The sequence below is a fragment of the Bombus affinis genome, unplaced genomic scaffold, assembly GCF_024516045.1.
Source record: "Bombus affinis isolate iyBomAffi1 unplaced genomic scaffold, iyBomAffi1.2 ctg00000078.1, whole genome shotgun sequence".
NCBI lineage: Eukaryota > Metazoa > Arthropoda > Insecta > Hymenoptera > Apidae > Bombus > Bombus affinis.
In genome coordinates, this window is record NW_026108827.1 from 275,710 (window position 1) to 292,200 (window position 16,491).

General features: G+C 35.9%; 4 long non-coding RNA genes across 6 annotated transcripts; 2 read left to right on the forward strand and 2 right to left on the reverse strand.

Annotated features, from left to right (window-relative positions):
* Window positions 1–4,872: 4,872 nt before the first annotated feature.
* Window positions 4,873–5,240, forward strand: LOC126927185 (uncharacterized). Its single transcript, XR_007715266.1, has 2 exons — window positions 4,873–4,970; window positions 5,081–5,240. It is a non-coding gene; the product is annotated as an uncharacterized LOC126927185 (long non-coding RNA).
* LOC126927176 (uncharacterized) lies at window positions 4,967–5,666 on the reverse strand. The gene is made up of 2 exons (XR_007715256.1): window positions 5,416–5,666; window positions 4,967–5,299 (listed from the first exon to the last, which is right to left on the reverse strand). It is a non-coding gene; the product is annotated as an uncharacterized LOC126927176 (long non-coding RNA).
* Window positions 5,667–5,674: 8 nt separating this feature from the next.
* On the reverse strand, window positions 5,675–11,804 carry LOC126927171 (uncharacterized). Of its 3 annotated transcripts, XR_007715248.1 has the most exons (6): window positions 11,510–11,803; window positions 11,033–11,354; window positions 10,457–10,816; window positions 7,809–7,989; window positions 6,616–7,706; window positions 5,675–6,036 (listed from the first exon to the last, which is right to left on the reverse strand). It is a non-coding gene; the product is annotated as an uncharacterized LOC126927171 (long non-coding RNA). The 3 variants fall into 3 exon arrangements; XR_007715247.1 differs by having other exon boundaries at window positions 6,616–7,989; window positions 11,510–11,804; XR_007715249.1 differs by lacking the exon at window positions 6,616–7,706 and having other exon boundaries at window positions 11,510–11,792.
* Window positions 11,805–11,983: 179 nt separating this feature from the next.
* Window positions 11,984–13,249, forward strand: LOC126927180 (uncharacterized). Its single transcript, XR_007715262.1, has 5 exons — window positions 11,984–11,998; window positions 12,076–12,264; window positions 12,375–12,732; window positions 12,861–12,915; window positions 13,030–13,249. It is a non-coding gene; the product is annotated as an uncharacterized LOC126927180 (long non-coding RNA).
* The last annotated feature ends 3,242 nt before the right edge of the window (window positions 13,250–16,491 follow it).

A 16,491-nucleotide genomic window follows, 5' to 3' on the forward strand; every position in this document is an offset into this window, starting at 1 on the left:
CTTTTTTTTTTTTTTTTTTAAGAACGAAAAACTGTGATTCTATTTTAAGACATGTCATGCTGAAGCGATACGCGATATATATTTCTATTCGGATTTCACCGTCGTCGTAATCGATGCTATTGGAAACGTTTCACGATAGACGTCTTACAAGCGCTTGCAATGTCCGTCATGTGTAAGGCTCTACCACTGAATCGCGGCTGCCATTTAGTGATTAAGGTCGATCACTTAGAGACGTTAATCCGCCATAATGGTGAGCAATACATCGAAGCCATTATTGAAAGCATAGTTACGCTTTAATTTCATCGATCTTATTCACAAATAGAAGTGTACAAATTATAGGATTTCCAAATATTTAGTTTAGTTAAAAGGAGATATGAAAATGACAGGTATATTCAAAGGATAAAACAGAACCGTACGATTGTAAAGTTTCAAATCATTATAACTATTTAAATTTGAAAAATCCTACTATATTTATACAATATATTTTTATTAAGAATGGAAGAAATTTCGAAAAATACGACAACACTTTTTACTGTCGTCTTGAAGCACACCATATGTTAAGCTTCTTCGTCGTTACAAATTTTATCGCGGATGTAACGAACGTTTCGAACATGTAGCACGCACGCGTCAACGCCTACATTTGGATTTTAAATATATGTTTTATGCATTAAGTGTATTAACTTTCTTGCGCAATTTCTTTCAATTTGTTACGATATGGAGGGTTTAATTACGTTTAAGATATCTATCTGAATCCTTTAAATTCGAAGTTCTTTAAAAAATTACGTTACGTAAAATAATCGTTTTTCCACTTTATTGTATCATAAAATAGTTACTTAAATTCATATTACTTAAAGAATCTTCCTACAGAAAGAATAAAAAAGAATAAAATCCTATATGTTAAATTTTACGTGATTGATGGAATACATAGCGATGACGAGAACTAACTACAGACAACAAGAAACTATTAGCGAAGGCAACTGGTGACTATGAATGTCGTCTCTATAATATGTGGCGACTAAGGAGAACAACTACCAACTACGGATAACAAGTAACAACCAACTGTCTCGTTTCTAAGAGGCAACTAACTTGCAATTATCCTCCTTTGATGGTTTCTGTAGCGTGATATAGGTCTTGAACGTAGTTAAAGAATATGGTCGCTGCTGAATGGCGATTTGACAGCAAGGCGATCCCGCCAGTTCAAAGCTTGACATTACAAGCTACCGAAAACCATTAATCTTGTTATCGAATATCTAGCTTTCAGAAGAACCCTTGTGATATGATATGACGTCATGACATTTTTATGACGAAGACGAAAAAACACCGACCTCTAACGAAACAAATTTTTATTAAGTGCCGTATGTGGGTTGCAGGCCGGCCAACCAAGGAAATTTATCGAATGTATAAAGTAAAATATATACGAATATATTCGATATATCATAAAATGCCCGCGTTACATCATCTAACAGCATAAAGAAAGCTAAATTTAAGGAATTAAAAAATTGAAATACCAATTATAAGAGAGTTAATTAAATTCAAACCTATCCTATGGTCCTAACCTAACCTATGGTCTCATAAAGACCTATATTTCCTGGAAATTGATATCGTTCGAATTCTAAATTCTCCTTAGAAAGTATCATAGAGAAAATATGAAACTTGAAAAGTACATCACGCTGATGCCTCGATAAACCGTCGTGTCGATAAATCCATGTGTCCGAGCGATGAATTTTCCCCAAACAACAAAAAACTGAAGGAAAATCTTCTTTGAAGGACGTGACAAAGTAGGGGAAGCGGTAACAATGATCACGCGATAAACTGATGGTGTACGTATAGAACGAGTGTTGCGAGAGAATTATCGAGAAACAAAAAAAGAAAAAATAATCGTCGGCCGGCGCGACTATACGCTATCGACGGCCAAACAGCGACTGAGACTAACTGAAACGAACTCTGTCGCAGTATGAGCACGGGCTGCGTTCGCGGATCGATCGAACACGTTCTGCGCCTCTCCGCGGCACCGGCGTCAAAGCCACGCCCGATGGCTGCAACGCACTGGTGCACTTGCAACATTAACCACTGGTCCTTCCTTTTTCGTGTGATATTATACCAGCATCTGCGATGCCATTTCAAAGACCGCAATCAAAGCATTAAATGCCAGATTAGAGCGACGCGATAATATTACCCGAATATTCGTCCGTAAATGTTACCGTATAGATGTTTAATTAAGCATTATTATGCTTCGAATAATTTACTATCACATGTTCCACAAGAAAACATATGTTTCACTTTTCCCCGTAGTATGATTGTAATTTATAACAAATATTTATAATTTATAATTTGAAATATTTATAATTCACTGAAAGTATCTTCCTGTCACGATCATAGACGTAAAATTTCAAATTAAAAGTACCAAATTAAAAACATATGTTATCCCGAAACCAAACGTACGACATGGCGAATCACGATGATACGATAAAAATTGATCTATGTCTTGATTTATTCAAACAGAACGAACTTACTCGAACTTTTGCAGAATAAACGATTTATTCGATAATATCCGTCACCAGCTTCTCTTCCTTCAACGGTAACAACTGACACCGAAAGCTCGAGAGACCCGAACGGTGAGACGTACCCAGAAGCAATGCAGTTACCTGGGCAAAGAGTCCCAAAGACCAAGGACGTAGAAAATTTCGAGAAACGGAAATGGAAACTGGAGTGGCGCGTCAATCAGCATTGACGGAAACTAATAAAAATGGAAAAAACCAAACTAATTCGTTTCACAAATTATTAAAACGATATTATTCAAAATTTCACTGGATCTTCTCACTGCACACGTCAATATTTGTCGAAATATCAATATTAAAAAGTTAATAAAAAAAATATCTTCTTTCTTCATACCTGTCTTTCTCCCGGGCGGCGAAGGAATACTAGAATGTTCGAGAACAACGGATACTTTTTGATTTTATCTCAATATCAATTTCAATCTTTTTAAACGAAATACAATCTGAACGATGAAACGTTTGATCAACGTTCTTCGATCAATGTTCTTCGTTCGATACTAAAGGAAATTGAGAAGAAACATCGAAAATTCGTTAATATAACGAATTTCTTTGTTTCTGTGAGATAATAAACTTGATATACGTATTGGTTTTTAAAATCAATATATCTAACCAATGGGCACACTTTTAACAAGGGTGATGGAACATACCAAAAATCTTTCAAGATGGTCTTGGCAACGGAAGAGTCGAAAATATGACAATTATAAATGAAAAATTCTAATATTTTACAGCTGACAACGATAAAGAACTCCAGATATTCTCCTAATTAATTTACAACAAATTCGCGTATATGATCGATAGCTGACGTCACTGTGTCCCACAGCCCTTGTAAAACGATAAGAATTTCCTGGAAAAACTTGTAGCCACGAAATGAAAAAGATGATAAAACTTCTAACAAGAGTACTGAGACGAGCAACTTTGTACTTACCCCTTCGGAGTAGGGAACGTGATTAAACGTCCGCGAGTTCGAAACTTTTGTAAGTCACTGCACGGCCGCTGCTTATGGTGGAAATGTAATAGATATAAGTACAGAGCGCGTGAGCGAACTAAAAACGCGATATAGGGGTAAAGAGAGAGACCGTTCCGTCCTTCTCTAATGCCCGCGTACTTGTACCGGAAATGTGTAACAACGGTAAACAAGCGCCGTCAGTGTCCACTAGTGTGCATGCCTGATTAAACAAGGACAGAAAATGCTTATATACAGCCTTCTCTTTCTATTTCCATGTCGCATCCATCTTACTATACAGTAGACAGGATTCGACTATTCCATCATTATATTCGCACCCTGCTTACGTGTGAACTAACATTGCCATGACAACAAATCGTTCGTCTCCTGTTTGATGCTCAGTTTTCAACGGAGTTGAAGGGAAACTTTATAAGAGAAAGGAAGTGACGGATTGTCTCAAAGTAATAAACGAAAATTCTCGTAACTATCGAGAAACGATAGTCAATACAAGGATATCATTATCACATTTAAAACTATTACAATAAACGGTGATTTATCGCTGCAAGGTACCACAAATAAGATATCTCATAATTTGCGAAAAGAGGTAAGGAATATTCTAGATTTTAGACTTTGGAACTTCCATGACAGTCATGAGTGTGTTTTGTCATTGATTTGCCATATTGCGTTTTTCACAATTGTTGTTCATTTTTTGCGATATTTTACACTCGCACATAGTATCTATGATTTTTTCTTTCGATAATTCTTATAATTATTGTCAATAATTAATTATTTATAACCATTTACGCTGTATTATATATCATTAAGATTTATCTTTGCACGTATCAAGATAGTAGATAACAAAATTATGTTTATAAATTTATATTATGTGTATATATTTAGATATCTTCTTAGTTGCAATTTTTTCGAATAGTATCGGTGACCAATCGAAATAGAAATTAGTGCGGAAAGAGGGGAAGGAACCAAAATTTGAAAATCGACATCGGTATCTCAGTAGTTATAGAATAACTCAATCGATAACGTAGATTAACTAGTTATAAATGAAAATATATATAAATTCAAACTTTAAAAATTAGAAATTAAAAAGCAGAAGGCAAAAAATTATCGCCGAGGATTTATATAATAATAAATAGACAGTACATTCTTTTTGTCTGTCTTACCGAGAAATAAAACAGTTAATTGATGATTATCGTATAGTGTGTACTCATAGCATAAAATTTGTTCAATGAATTAAAAATTATATTTTTTAGATATGTAGACATTAGCGATGTATTAATCCGGGAAGCTCGTCTACCTCGGAAATATCGAGTCTGCGACAACGTCGATTTGGAAATTATTCTTACAGAATATGAAAATTATTATTACAAGATGAAATTCCAAAAATATCCTATATTGTGCAAGAAAATAACTGAAAAGGAAATAAAGACGAGGGAAATGACAAATGCGAACAAAGTGTAAGAATTTAAATTATTTAACACTATTCAACGTTCTCAACGTATTCAACGTATCGATTACAATATCATTCAATCTTCGAAGAAGTAGTAAAACGTGTCAAATCTGTTAGCAAAGAAACGAGAAGTGAGTCTGTGAAAGGGAGGAATGTACAACAGAAGATGACGGGTGACGCTACGGATGATATTAATCTCGCAATGACATTGACACCAATTTTCGCCAATGAAAGCGATGAATCTTCATCAGAAGAGGAGAGCTATTTAACATCTTAATGGAACAATCCACGCAATCAAAGATATCAAAATAGGCTCAGAAGCTTTATATAGACAATCTGGAATTATGGAAGATTATTGAAGACATTTCATGCGTAAGTTATTTTCGATTAATATACGTATTGTAAATACTGATTTCAGTAAAGCTTTAAATAACGAATTACATAACATTTACGGAAATTAATACGGAGATTATGCGCCATTTCATCTTTGTATTGTCGCAGGAAATCATACTGACAAAATTAAATGTATATTGGGACAACATCGTAGGCCTAGAGGAATGTAAATCTGCTATTAAGGAGGCCATTGTGTATCTCCTCAAGTACTTTATCTTTTTTAAAGGCCCATTTTCTCCCTGGAAAGGTATTCTGCTATACAAGCAATTACGAAATAGGGAAGACGATGTTGGCGAAGGCAGTCGCAACAGAATGCCACTGTACCTTTTTTAACATAACGGCCAGCTCATTGGTGAGCAAATGGAGAGGTGATTCCGAGAAGTATATCCGTGTAAGTTGATTTCCTTTGTCTATGAAGAAGAGATTCTGGAATATATCATATATAATAATAATCATATATAAATAGAATAGTTGTTTGGAAAACGAAATGATATTACGTTCGTGATGAAACAATGAATTTAAGGAATTTTGAATATAATATTTAATAAATAATAAATACATTTGTTAAATTGAACAGGTTTTATTTGAACTTGCCTATAATTATTCGCCTACAATTATTTTGATCGACGAGATTGACTGGATAGGCACAAATAAAGGAGTAAACTGTACATTGTCTGAACCTTCAAAGAGATTCAGATCAGAACTTCTTTCTAGATTGGATGGATTAGTATCTAACGAAAATTCTAATGTAGTTCTTTTGGCTGCAACTAATTGCCCTTGCTATGTATATCACGCTATTTCAATGTTTTCTAAGTAGAAAATATCTTAATATCATAATTATTCATTATCTTAATCTTAATTATTGTGTTGTTCGGAATATTCCTTCGTTATTATTAATATAACAGAACAATAATATTTATTGTAAATATATTATTAGGGACATTGATGCAGCTTTACGCAGATGCCTCGAAAAGAAAATATACGTATCATTACCAAATGAAGTTACTCGACTCGATATGTTCAAATAATACCTTAGCAACCAGTTATTAGAGAATATGGATATTGTAAACCACATAATAAAATCTACTGAAAAATATTCTTGCGCGGATATAAAATTGCTTTGTAAGCAAGCATGGCTGCTAGAAATAAGTCCAATGTGGGAAAAACTTGAAAAAAAAGAAACATCTGTTACGACTTTGAAATATGAATTAAAGAATTATGAAATAATAGCAAAATTGTTAAAAAACAATGTCACCTACAGTTACGGATGTGGATAGATATGAAGCGTGGAATAAATATGTATGCCATAAGAACATATTTTAAAAAATATAAATGGTTATCATAATATATATCATTAATATAATTATCGTTCGAAAAATTGTTCGTGTGCGTGCATGTATGTGTGCGCACGCGTTATAAACAAGTTTGAAATGTTCGTTCTACATATATGTATACGTGGTATACATCTTCCCTTATAATATATAATATGTGTAATCTGAGTGGTAATATCTCCACGTATTACATATGTGTTAGTGTATTTTATCGATAATCTGTCTTTTATTTCCTCTTATCTTATTAACGCATGTATGGGCGCGTATATGCGCTGGCGAAAGCTATGGGTGTAGACTCAGAACACATATATGCGTTTTTTGCAAGTATTCCGCATGGCCTAAGGACAGATATACGCGTTTGTCGATTTTTCCGATCAAGTAGAAGTAATACTATTACATTTATGTGAGATAAATATGAATGTATTCCTTAGTAACGGCAGTAAGCAAATGCCAATAATGTCTCGTTATAATTGTTTACCTGTTTCGAGGACAGTCGCATCTAATTATCGAGAAGAAAATGTGTTGTTTGTGTGAAAAATAAGAGAATGCAGAAAATGCGATGTCGGATTATGTATCGATAATTGTCTTGAAATTTTTCTCATACAACTGAATTATTAGCCAAATTCTGTTGTAAATTCTAAATGTTTATTGTAAATTTCAATGTTTAAAATAAATAATCAATACTAAAAAATAACGCTCTTGAATTATTTAATCTCGTGCAAAAGAATTACTATAACTTATTACGCTTTGCGCTTTCAATAGTCAATCAACAGAGTTCAGTCTAACGAAGAAGTTCCCTCCTACGCTAACGAACTGTCCTGTTTTTGCGTCCAGGCTTTCACGACATAAATTAAAATATCGCACATAAGCACAGCGTAATAGCGGCTTAAATTTAAGTTACAATAATAATCTTAAAAAAAAAAAAAAAAAAAAAAATGTAATAATGCATGGCTATGTCGTACCGTCGCGTATCGGTACTTTTGCCTGTACCACCCTACAATCAGAATTCAGCGTTTATTCTGGAAAAAAATCATGTAAAAAAAAAATATGTAAAAAACCTGGAATTAATAAACAAAGATTTTAAAAAATCAACAATTAAACAAGGGATTGAGATGACCAACCCCGCTCACGCTGCGAACTTCGAACGCGGAAGAGTCGAGCCGTGGCCATGATGGGTGATTCCAGGAATCGGTCGCGTATGGCAGGATCTGCCATGCTTTACCGATCCCAGCCGCGCCGATTTCCGTCAACAGACACAGTAACGGAGATATTTGGAACAGAAGCAGCCGCATATTCGTCTATCTGAAATTAAAGAGATGATTTCATGTAGAAGATACAAATTTGTTCCCTGATATTGAAATGCCGAACACGAGGAAAATGAGACATGCAAATGACAAAGTCGATGATCAATAGGAAGATAACATAAACAATTGTAGATTGCAAGGAAAATTTTGAAAAATGATACGTGTTCTAATAATAGAATATAAATAATAAAAAGGAGAATGTAATTGCCATTCTTCTATGTATTTTAATTTATGAGACGTAACTTCTGAATGACCTGTAATGCCCGTTTCCGCGGCATTATGCGCCGAGTTCCGGACTACGCGTAGATCCGGTAGCGCGATTGTTCACTCGACTACATTTACCATAGCGAAATCGAACCTCCCGCGAAATCGAACTAGAATTCGACCCGACACGCGTACGCGCCCAACCACTGAAAGTTCAACGCACCAGTACCGTCAGACGATTCGAAACTTGTGAATCATCTGCTAACGATACGTATCCACCGTCAAAATTTTTCATTGCAATAATTTTTCATAACGTTGCAACGATCGCTATATTTTCAATATACATGTATGATCGTAATAAAGAGTGTCTACTCTTCTTAGACTGTTATTTGTACAACATTATACGGAAATGTATGTTTTACGTGATATGGCTTCTCTCGACGCGTGGATCCATTGGGAAAACTGCTATATTTATGGTAACTTAATCGTTACAATAACATAAGAACACGTAGAACCGACTCAAAGTTGTAAAAACATGCTTGATACAACTCAAGTGTATTATATACGTTTGAAGCATCACCGCCCATTACTACACCATCAACATCAATCATGTTCTACACCACGGTCATTCTTCTGCAAAAAACGATAATTAAAAGAGAAAGAGAAAGAAGAATTACTGCACAAACTTCGACAACCATGGGACTTCCGTATACATATACAACAATAAGATCACCGTGAAATTGTCTTATCTTGTTCTTTTAATCGCGAAAAATCTGTCCGTAAGTTCGTGGACCGTGTCGAACAGAACGCTATATACGAGGTAGAACGGGTTTTTGTCCGACTGTTGCACGGTTAAGAGCACGACGAGCAACATTGTTCGTGGCGATAAAATGAAGGTAAAAAAATGCAACGAGGAAACAAAGGATAGAACGTCTAGACATAGCGGAACAAATCTTCGGCAGGAAGATCTTCTCCGTTAACATCGACTCCGCACAGTTACGCTCGCTCTTTTACAGTTAGCCTCGCGGACCTGTCTTAATTTGTAACTACGTTTCGGGACATCCTCAACACGTTCCCCAACGCGTAGGTTTCATACGACAAATTCAATGTCATAGTGGTTTAAGTCGTAATTCCGAATGTTTGAATTCATTTTTACTCTCAAACATATCTTCCCTTTGGTTTCAGAACCGATTAAGTCGTAACTTTATTCTCTACCATTTCTGTTTCCACGGTTTGAACAGATGTAATCTATTTTTACGGTAATAAACACAGAAGATTATTTGATGAAAACTGGCAATGGCCTAACTTACACCACTATGATTCTCAACCCTGTTTTCCAAATTGTGTTATATAATATTTTATGAAATGTTGGTGCCATACAGGATGAAACGATCTTAGGCGAATCAAACATCTTATTTTCCCTTACGCCATTCAAATTATAAAATATGCAAACTTTTTAACATTTAACTCCGCTGTCTCATTATGTCGATTCCGTCAACTGTACGTATGCTGATGAACAGTAATTAATTGTCGGTTTCACGATGGGATTTCGAAGAGGAAATTGGATAACGGATAGGTGAGGGGTTCTGAAGTAGGATAAGAACGTAATTGTAACTCGACTTTTGATGATTTATTGCCTAGCTAGCGGGATCGAGAGCGTGACTGGTGATGTAAGATACTGAGGAAAGTTAATTAAACTTAGCTTCATTACGTAGAGTAAATAAGATGTTTGATTGCAGTAGAAATTGTCACATATTTGATAAATGTTAGATTTCTATATATAAGAAAAATGTATAAAAGATATATAAGAGTATAAGACTATTTCTAAGAAAGGTAAATTATGGGTTTTTCATCAAATGTTTGAATCAACTTTGTTAAAGCATTCCCTAATTTAACCATTTAGACGTTAACTATCGAGAAACCGGTCCAGTGTGTCGTATATCTCATCATGTACATAGGAACAAAATCTCCACGTTCAGGCTGTACAGTTAATTGAAATTAAAGGCAAACACTGTAACTCTGGCACAACTGTCCTTATTTTCGCAACTAATTACCATTTGTCCCATTTCATTAAAACTTTTTAACAGCCGGTAAATAAATCGATGGAATTTCCTCGGTTCAATTTATGAGTGATGAAAATCAAAATTACTTAAAAGTACCATTCCTCGATATCTCCAAAAACATGTCATTTCTAACCGTATAATAATCTATAAGCAGAGAAATGTCAATGAAAATTTAAGACGAAAAAGAGGTAAATTTACCTGAACTCCAGAGCGCGGCCGGCTTTCAAATGTCGTTGACTGTTTAGAGTTACCACGCTTACTACGGTCCGTGAACTACGGCTTCCCGGTTTACCCCGGCTTCGTATCTGCATACCGTGTGCTGTTGTCGCCGCTAAAACACGCTCACCCCTCTACTCGCGGACTTAACTACTGTTCTCAATTGGTCGCTGTTTTTAACTGTAGTTCTTGTTCCGAAAGATAGGTAAATGGCTTCCTCTATGATCTACGAGCCAACACAATCAAAGATGATCGTTTAAAGTAGCTTATAGGAACAGGCAGACTACGGGCACATTTACGCTCCGATCGTGTGTAGAACGCTAAAAGGTAGAATTCTGAAAACTGTAGAACAAACGAGCGATAGTATTGCTAAAAGGACAAGTTAAGAGTACATAAATATGTAGTAAGAGGAAAGAAAAGATCTTCAACTGACAAACAAGTAATTGTGTCTATCATCATTTCGTCAATGCGATTAAGGATAGTTATATACATTTATACATTACATTCTAAGAGTTACAGTTGCATGAAACAAAGGAGAGAGTGATGGGAGCAACTTACCTGCTCATTTATCCTCTGCACGTTCGGAGATGCGCATTAACATTATCATAATCGCTCAGTTGAATTATGCTTGTATTAGTATGTTTTATCTTCTTCGTTAATACATAAGAAGTACTTCAATATCGAAATAATCTGTGAAATCTAAGTTATATATAAATATATATACTTTCAATGTGATTATCAATAGTTTAGTTTATTTAATTCAACATATGTATATTTTCATGAAAACAAAAGTACGTCAAATTTTAACGAGCAATAGCTTTCGTTTTACATCTCTATACGGTAATTTGCAGGATGCAAAAAGAAAAATAGAGAGTCTGATCTGAAAATAGAATGATCTTGAATAAATTGTAAAGGACATAATAGCGCTGTCATGCGCTATGGTGCATAAACTAGGGTAGAATTAAAAGCGTAGTAGAATGTAGATCGTTAACAAATAAAAATTAATCTAGGTGTTATTAAAGAAATTTGTTTCACCTTTTAAACTTTTTGATGATTGGTTTACTTTGAATATTTTGCATATTTTTGCATATCATGAGCATTTTGTACATTTCCATACATTCAAATTTTCTATGAATATAAAATGATCCGCACTCTACTTCATAGTATACTCTATACGTTTAAAATGCTCCATTAGAAGCTTAAATCTATCAAAATACAGCTCCTAAGGAAATGTGAACTTTCACATGAACACATAATATCGATTTTCTGATTGAAACGTATAGACAGGTATATACTAGCATAAGCCACCTTCGGCATTGGACTGCGTGGTGCAGCACTACTCTCTCTGGGATATCCTAGCCACTTTCGGCATTTGGCCGTATGGTGCAGCACTAGCTCTGTAACATAGAAAACCATAGGCGTCAGTTCTTCTTATTTCCTCTCTCATATATGTTTACTTTAATGTCACTTATTCAGGCGCTTGATATATTGTCGGAATGAAATTTTAGTAATGTGCAAGTAATTGTGAGTAGATTAATAAAGTATAATAAGATATTAGATTCATATACATAGTTTCAAGTGACATCAATCTTTATGTCTAGTATATACATGTGTATTGGTCTATAAGTCAGTGTTAAAATAACAAACAAATGGCAGAAGAAGGAAAGAAGATTTCCTTCGGTTTTGCAAAATCTATTAAGAAATCTATTAAGAAAAAATGCTATTCCACAAGAAAAAAAGAAAGTTGATTACATTGAATGCCTTGATGAGAAAGGTATTAAAGTAATAGGGTGAGTTCAAAAAGTAAAATTTATAATCAAGAAACATATAACCTCAACCTAATCTATAAAAATCACCAATAGCGGAATATATATATTTGAAAACAATTTTTTTATTTCAGTGAGGAAGAAAAAAAGGATGAACCTCTAATTATTCCATTACTAGGTTCAAAAACCTGGCATGATAGAATTCTTAATAAAATAGATGCAGACATTTTCCTTCCGAAGGCAGATAAGGAAAAGGTAGGAGACGCTAGTGTTAACGAGGCAAAATCAAAGCTATCTAATGGAAAAGCATCGCCAATAATATCAATAAAGAAAGAGCCAGTTGAAGATAGTGAAAATAAAGTTGTTACTTTAGAAGAGCAAGCGGCGGAAGAAATCATTGAGGAACTTAAGTCAAAGAATGAACATGAAACTAAAACAAATGATTTAACTTTACCTTTAGTAGAAGATGAATCATTAAGAGGCAAAGAACAGGTACGTTATCAACATATTGATGTGCAATGCACAGATGTATTACATTTGCATATTATAAATATTGTTTTTTATTTTTCAGTCTACGTTAGAAGGTTATGAAAAAATTCCTATTGATGCTTTTGGTGTAGCAATGTTACGGGGAATGGGATGGCAACCAGGAAAGGGAATTGGTTGAAATGAAAAGTATGAATTTTACTCTAGATTAAATTAATTATATGTGTTTAATACATCACTTATTGGAAAGTAAACAGAGAACATCATTTTTTATTTCACAATCGTTTATTCTAACTATTACAGATTAGTAGCAGCTGTCATACCAGAATTACGACCAAAAGGTATGAAACTACAGATACCAAAAATACAGATTCCAAAAAAGAAGAGGAAGAAGTTAAAATCGAGAAAGGAACATTTGTGAAAATTATAGCTGGAAAACAAAGTAATAATTATGGTCAAATAGAAGGATTCGATGATGATGCAGGAAGGCTCATAATAAAACTAGCTCTTGGTGGAAATATAATATCTGTAAATGAATTTATTGTACAGCCAGTGACTAAATCAGAATATTCTAAGAACTCAAAAGTTCTAAGTTAGTATGAAGTGTTAGTTTTTCATTAAGGGACTTTTAAGAAAATAAATTTGAATTGACATATACATATAAAGACATAATCAGGCATGTAGAAAAACTAATTCAAGAGTTCCTGTAAGTGTGTTGTTGCATGCAATTTTTTAAAGGTCCCTTCTAATTTTATATAAAATATGATAACTGTAGATCGGTCCGTCGTGTCCAGTAGTTGGATGACTAGTGGGTGGTGGTGGTTGTTGACTCTTGCGTTATATCTGCTTCTGGACTTGTGTATTTCATCTTTGACTGTAGGTATCTTGAGATCACGGTGGATTGTTTCGTTGGTAACATACCAGGGTGCATTTGATAGGGATCTTAGCGTTTTCGATTGGAAGCGTTGGAGTATTTCAATGTTGGAATTACTTGCTGTTCCCCATAGTTGGATTCCGTAGGTCCAGACAGGTTTTATTACGGCCTTGTAGAGGATTATTTTGTTCTGTATGTTTAGTTTGGAGCGTCGGCCCGTGAACCAATAGAATTTTCTTAATTTTTCCTTTAGTTGCTTTGTTTTTTCTGAGATATGTTTTTTCCAAGTTAGCCTCCTGTCCAGGGTCATGCCCAGGTATCTTACGGAGTCCTTGCTTGGGATTATTGTGTTGTTAATGGTGACCTGGGGGCAGGTTTGTTTTCGGAGCGTGAAGGTTACATGAGAGGATTTTTTTGCGTTTATTTTGAAACCCCATTTTTGGAACCACTTTTCCATGGAGTCGAGACTTCGCTGGAGAGTGGATGAGGCAATTGCCGGGTCTGCGTGGGTAGCTAATAGTGCTGCGTCGTCGGCAAATGTTGCTATTGTTACCTCGTTTGATATAGATAAGTCGGCAGTGTAGATGGAGAACAGTAGGAGTCCGAGGACACTACCTTGGGGTATGCCGGATTCTATTGGGAATGTTGCGGAAGTGGCGCCTAGACATTTAACTATGAATTGTCTGTTGGTTAGGTAGGATTTTAAGATGGAGTAGTATGGATGGGGTAGGATCTTTTTGAGCTTGTAGAGTAGCCCTTTATGCCATACTTTGTGTGTTATGCCTGTTGGATGTCTAGGAATACCGCTGAGCAGTATTTTTTCTTTTCAAGGGTTTGGCTGATCATGTGGGTTATGCGGTGGATTTGCTCTACTGTTGAGTGTTGTTTTCGGAAGCCGAATTGGTGGTCTGGAAGCGTTTTCAATTCTTCTAGGAGTGGAAGGAGACGATTCGTGAGCATCCTCTCGAATAGTTTAGACAGGGTAGGTAAAAGACTGATTGGGCGATAGGAGCTGGTTTCATATATTGGTTTACCGGGTTTAGGGATGAGGGTGATCAGTGAGATTTTCCAAGCCTTGGGAAAGTGTTGAAGGCGGAGGATAGCGTTAAAGATTGATGCGATGAGTGCAATCCCTTTTATCGGAAGTTCCTTGATTGCTTTATTTCCTATTAGGTCGTGACCTGCTGCTTTCTTGGGGTTTAGGCGACTGATTGCTTCTATGATCTCTAAAGAAGTGAAGGGTTCAATAGGAGGGGACATTTGGAAGGGAGTGTGCAGATATTCGGTAACGTCCGCTGCAGCTATGGAGGAATGGAGTTGGAATACTTCAGTCAAGTGTTTGGCAAATAGGTTGGCTTTTTCTATAGGGCTACGCGCCCATCCACCCTGCGGACGGCGGATTGGAGGTATTATTTGTGGGAGGCGCGTGAGTTTCCTGGAGGCCTTCCATAGTGAGTAGTTGGAGTCGGCTGTGGGGGACAAGCTGGCGAGATATTTGTGAAAACGGTCATTATTGTAGTTTTTTATAGTTTAGGATAGTTTTCTAGTTGCGTTGTTTAGTTTGCGTTTGTCCTCCGGTGTTCTATGGGTCTGCCATATGCTTCTTAGTCTACGTTTTTCTGCTATTTTTTTTAATATGTACTGGGGGTATTCGTGATTGCTGATGGACGTTTTTGCCGGTGTGGAGAAGCGGATAGCGTTTATTATGCTCGTGTTTTGGTATTCCGTGGCTGCTTCGATTTCTTCATTGGTTTTTAGTGAAGTTGAGGCTGAAGTTGTGTGTGTAAAGACTTCTCTAAAGAGCTGCCAGTTGGTGTGTTGGTTATGTATGGAGCCATTACGTGTATTCTCGATGATAGTTGAACTGACTGTTACTATCACGGGGGAATGATCAGAGGAGAGATCAGCCGAGGAATTGATTTGGACGTGTCTTGACGAGATATTTTTAGTTATGAGGAAATCAAGGAGATCGGGTATTTTGTTTGTGTCGGTGGGCCAGTGTGTGGGTTCGTATGTGGTAAGGTAGTTGAGCTTGTTGGTTATTATGCTGTTGAGGAGGTTTTTGCCTCTTACTGTAACCAGTCTGCTGCCCCATTGGGTGTGTTTGGCGTTGTAGTCTCCTCCAGCTATGAATCTATTGCCCAGGGTGTCCAGGAAGTCGCCAAAGTCTTCTTTGGCGATGGAGTGTCTTGGAGGGCAGTATACAGCTGAAGTGGTGATTGTACCATGACAGTCTTCAAGACCATGCTTGGAGGTAGTCTTTCTGGAATGGTGGAAGTTCGTAGTGCTTAATGTTTGATTTGATTATGATTCCGGTGCCGCCGTGGGCCTTTCCGCTGGGGTGTTGGGTATGGTAGAACTTGTATCCGTTTATGTTCAGGTAGTTTTTGTCGGTGAAGTGGGTTTCAGTTATGAGCATTATGTCGATTTGCTGGTGTTTTAGGAAGAGTTCTAGTTCAAGTTTGCGTTGCGTTAGACCGTTGGCATTCCACAGAGCTGTGCGTCTTGGTTTTATTTTGCGCCGGGGCGTATTAATTTATCCGATGTGGATACACCGTTTTTTTGTTGTTTTTAGATACAAGTGACGAAAAATTATGAAATGATATTTTAAATTTAAACTGATTTCATTCATTGATTTATTGTAGCGACAATGGTAACTTGTTTAAATAAAGATTTTATAAATAAAATATTTAAGGTCTAAAATAATAAATTAACACATGTGAAAACATTAAAGCTGTTATCCTTATTCATGGTCTTGTTGGAACGTGTTTAACGAGCGTAACGTAGGCGTGAAAACGAAAACGTTGAGACTCTTGTGGCGTAAAAAGACTGAATTCCTCATAAAAATGCAAGAAACGAGAGGAAACGTGCACATAGTTTATTCTCGACCT